At 55.3% G+C, this 4,981-nt stretch overlaps 1 protein-coding gene across 1 annotated transcript in view; it reads right to left on the bottom strand.

Annotated features, from left to right (window-relative positions):
• The window catches only part of ITGB2 (integrin subunit beta 2), a 23,844-nt gene extending 22,954 nt beyond the window's left edge, over positions 1–890 (bottom strand). Inside the window, exon 1 of the mRNA XM_049627722.1 lies at positions 728–890. The gene's annotated coding sequence lies outside the window, so the exon portion shown is untranslated. The remainder of the gene's footprint in view (positions 1–727) is intronic.
• Between the last annotated feature and the right edge of the window lie 4,091 nt (positions 891–4,981).

The following is a 4,981-nucleotide window of genomic DNA, read 5'->3' as shown; positions in this document are numbered from 1 at the left end:
CCCGTACACATATGCACTCACACACAAGTATACACACAACGCACACCCACACCCCCCACACCTCCACACACCTGACACACAACACACTCTCACATACCTCACGGGCAACACATACACGCCTCACACTCAAATACTTATATAAACACACACATTTGCTCACACAATGCTCTCACACACGCACACACGTGTGCACCCTCTCACCCTTCCACAGGCACCCCCGCTCTCGCTCACACTCACCGCACACACCGCGGGAGGAGAGACCGCCACAGCCAGCCTCAGAGGCGTGGAGAGGAGGGTCTCGGGCAGGAAAAGGGAGGCGAGCCGAGGCCCGCCAGCGCTCCCGCGGCCCGGCCCCTCCGGGGGGGGGGGGGGGGTCTCGCCTTCCCTCCAGCCTCCTCCGGGCTCCACGCCTCGCAGCCCCCGTGGCGGGGGCTCAGGAAGTGTGTGTGGTTTGTCGAGAGCCCCTAGACCCAGCGACCGAGGCCTGGAGCTGCGCCCCGTCCTCCCGCCTGGGTCCTGTCCCCAGTTACAGCCGTCCCCGCCTCTTTGTGGCTCTGACCACGGGGGGGCACAGCACTCCCCCTGGCTGGAGTGGATGAGCCCAGGGTGGGTGGCGGGGACCAGGGCCCCCCCTCAGGGCTGGGCCGCTCCCCGGGGAAGAGCCGCGGGCCCAACCGGTCCCCCTTTAGGAAAGCGACCCCTGCCCCCCCCCCCCCCATCCCCTCACCTCGCTGATGCCCTGGCGACCTCGGTGGGGTGTCCCGGCTGGGCAGGGAGGGGGCTCCGCTCTTTACCAGGCTGGGCTGTCGCGGCGAAGACGGCCCGCGAGCCCCGACGGCGGTGAGGGCACAGTGCTTCCTGTTCCCACTGCTTTGGAGGAAGTAGTTGCAAGTGGCTGATTGCACCACAGGTGGCCCATCAGACCCCAGCCCTCGAGCTCTGCACGGGCTCCCTGTGGGGGTGTCCCAGGAAGTCGGCCCAAGCCCCCTCGCCCTGCCCTGCGCACGCACCACCCACCGGCGAGGGGCAGCGAGAGGGGGGAGCACGCCGCGGACCAGCGTGGTGGCCCCCAGGGCCCGCCCCTGGGCGAGGCCGTGGCCGTGCCCTGCAGGGACGGAGGACCTCGGGCTCGCGCCCAGGGGCAGGGGCCCGGCCCGCAGACTGCACTCACAGGAGAGGCGAGAGGGAGAGGTGCCGGGGACCCAGACCTCGGTCGCGGAAATAAAAAGCACGACAGGGACCAAGGAGCAGAATGCCAGGGTGAGAGTGAGCCGGTGGGCAGTGCAGGACCGGCGTCGGCACGGAGGCTGGAAGACGGAGACACGCGGTGCCGATGCCCACACCCAGCGGAGCCCCAGAGCCCAGGAGCGGCGGCCCGTGGACAGAGAGGGGCACGTGCCAGCGACAGGGGCTCCGGGTCCCGACTGGCCGGGCGAGAGGCTGCTGCGTGCCCTCAGGAGGCTTCTGACGCCCTCGAAGGACAGAACAGAGGGCAAGAAAATGCCACGAGGTGGGGGGCTGGGAGGGGGGACGGCGGGGAGGAGAGGAGACACGAATGGATTAGGTTCCCAAAGAAATGAAACCAGGCATGTTCAGATGAGCCAGGACTCAGACACCTAGCTCCCTACTCTCTGCGCAGAAGACGCTCTCCGTCGAATAAACCTGGCAGGGGTACGCGGTGAGCCCACAGAAGTGAGCAAGGAAATTCGCAGAAATGATGAAGCCTACGTAACTATTGGTTTCATAAACAGCGGTGAAAGTATCGACGATCTGAAACAAAAATCCTACGGAACCGGAACGGGAGATCGGGGCCACTGCCGCTTCTCACACTCGTCAATGGACAATTTGATAAGAAATATTTCATGTCATATCTGAGAGCCATCCAAAAGCCTTCTTAAGGGGCACTGCGGTGGCTCAGTCTGCGTGTCCGACTCCGGCTCAGGTCGTGATCTCACGGTCTGTGACTTTGAGCCCTGAAACTGCTTCCGATTCTGTGTCTCCCTCTCTCTCTGCCCCTCCCCCACTCACACTCTTTCTCTCTCTCTCTTTCTCTCAAAAATAAATAAATAAACATTTAAAAAATTTTTAGGGGCGCCTGGGTGGCTCAGTCGGTTAAGTGTCTGACTTTGGCTCAGGTCATGATCTCGCGGTTCGCGAGTTCGAGCCCCGCGTCGGGCTCTGTGCTGACAGCTCAGAGCCTGGAGCCTGTTTCGGATTCTGTGTCTCCCTCTCTCTCTGCCCCTCCTCTGTTCACGTTCTATCTCTCTCTGTCTCTCAAAACTAAATAAGTGTCAAAAAAATTTTTTTTTTAATGGTCTCAAAAGATACAACTCAAGGCCAAAAGCATTCAGTGCTTAAGGAACGATGGGGGCACGGAGTTTGTAATGCACGCAGAAAGCAGTCACAGGTCTTCCTGTGCTGAACAAAATAGCTGCGAAATACATAGAACGAAACTGACAGATACATAAGCAGACGCAGCGAACATCTTGAACACACCTGTCTCAGAAATGAACAGATGAAACAGAAATGCAAGTCAGGCCTACGGAGGATTTGGGGAATGGACGCCCTTCTCCCTAATTGACAAACACATCATGTATTAAGCCACAAAGGAAATCTCAACATTTTCTTTTTAATTTTGAGAGAGAGAGAGAGAGAGAGGTAGCAGGGGAGGGGCAGAGAGAGAGGCAGAGAGGGAGAGAAGCCCAAGCAGGCTCCACACCAGCAGCGCAGAGCCAGAGGTGGGGCTCGAACCCACGAACCTTGAGATCATGACCTGAACTGAAACCAAGAGTTGGATGCTTAACCGACCAGCCACCCAGGCGCCCCAAATCTCAACATGTTCTAAAGCACAGAAGTCACAGGAGGCCAAATTCAGGGACACGGTATAAGAAAAGAAGATGCTGACCAGAGGACAGCATCGATGGAAAACGCCGCCCCCTGAGAAACTGGAGGCAAATCTGGAGAGGAATCGGCAGCACGCCGTGGCGGGCTCACGCAGGGAGAGAATAAGCAGCGATGTAGCTACTAATCTGGAGCTGTATGTATCCACAGGACGCCATTCAAAACCTTGACACTGAGGTTCTTTAACGCACGAGTTGCAGAAGGATGTGTGTGGTGGGATGCAATACACCCGCTCACCAGCCCCTCTGAGGGCCCAGGGGGCAGTGGTCCTGCAACGGAATGCGGAGGCTTTCAGTTTTATATAGTTGTTTTTTTTTTTTAATTGTTTAATGTTTATTTATTTTTGAGAGAGAAAGAGAGACAGAGTGCAAGTGGGGGGAGGGGCAGAGAGAAAGAGAGAGACAGACAGACAGACAGACAGAATCGGAAACAGGCTCCAGGCTCCGAGCTGGCAGCACGGAGCCCAATGCGGGGCTCGAACCCACAGACCGCAAGATCATGACCCAAGCCAAAGTCAGACGCTTCACCGACTCAGCCACCCAGGTGCCCCAGTTTTATATTTTTGAGGAGAAAAACTACTGGGCAAAGTAAGGCCAAATGTTAAGATCTGACAGACTCAGATGGTGGGTACGTGGGTGTCGGTGACGCCGGTCTTCACGCTTTTCTGTAGTCTTGAGATATTTCATTTTCTTAAAAAGGAACTGACAGGGAGTGGTTACACACGAGCTAGAGGAGCGTGTGGGGTAATGGAAATGTGCTAAAATTGAGCTGTGGTGATGATTTCACAACCCCGTAAAGTTGCTAAAATCATCACGGTATACGCTTACGATTAGTGAATATTGGCATGTAAATTCTACCCCAATGAAGCTGTAGGAAATAAAACAAAATGGAGAATATTTAGGAGAAAAAAGCCACCAGCGGCTTCCGGCCCCGGCTGAGACAAAGCAGGCACGCTCCACCCCGTCTCTACCACTCATCGCAGCTAACGCTATCACGCAGGGTGAAATAGAGCAATTTTCTGACAGGTTGGGGTGAGAAATCAAACCCTGATGAAAGGCTGATAGGAGGGGAATGTCCTGCCCCCCGCCCAGGACCCCTGGCTTAGCTCAAGGTGTTCTGCACCCCAGAACAACACGGTGCGCGTGGCCAAGAGAAGCCCTCCTCTCTGGCCCCTGGCCTGGGAAAGCAGTGCCTTGATGGGTGCAGAGAGGAGGGGAAGATGTCCTGCTTCATTTTCTTCATCTCGGTCTTGCCCCAGAGGCAAACTCCTGCCCGAAACCTGGGCTCCCAGGAAGGTGGGAGCATCAGCTATAACAGCAGAAGCTACTGCTGTCCTCACGGTGGCCCAGAGTGACGCAGGCACAGGACACACGCGGCAGGGGGTGAGGGTCACAACTCCTGCTTGACGGCCAGAGGAGCAGGGAAGGAGGCCTCTGGAGGCCAGGGCACGTGGGCGATAAGAAGGGGGTCAAGAAAGAGATCCCATAAAGCTTTGTATCGAGTTCCAGGCTCACCCCTCGGTTGGACATGTGTGGAAAGGCTCTGAGAATTGAGTCATGGTGTAGGCCACTCCCAAGGTCAAAGACTGGACCCAGGGGCATGCAAGTGTGAGATGGGTCCAAATAGCACCACAAAGCCTGAGAACTAAACTCATGCGGGAAGCAGAGCCCACAGGAAGTGGCTCTGAATTTGTGCTCTGCCCTAATCAAGCTGACCTGCCAGCAAAAGCAAAATGAGCAATGTTGGAGAAGACTGTGATGGGATCCAGAATTAAGCAATATTGAAAATGTGCGAAATACAATCCAGAAGTACTCAAACAACAACAATACCAAAGAAAACTGCAAGAACTTGTAAGGTAAAAGATAATAAACAATGCCAACTCTGAGATGACCACCGTGTTGAAATGATCAAATAAAGCATTGAAGTCAACTACCATAAATACGCTCCATTAAGTAAGGAAAGCACTCTGGAAACAAAAACAAAGGTGAAAAATTTTCAGCAGAGATTTAAAAACTATGAAAAAGAGTAAAATGGGTATTTACATTTAGAAACACGACAACAGATATAAAAAATTCACCGA

This window comes from Panthera uncia, chromosome C2 (genome assembly GCF_023721935.1).
Source record: "Panthera uncia isolate 11264 chromosome C2, Puncia_PCG_1.0, whole genome shotgun sequence".
NCBI classification, from domain to species: domain Eukaryota; kingdom Metazoa; phylum Chordata; class Mammalia; order Carnivora; family Felidae; genus Panthera; species Panthera uncia.
Note: the sequence above shows the minus strand (reverse complement) of the source record. Positions and strands in the feature narration are given on the sequence as shown.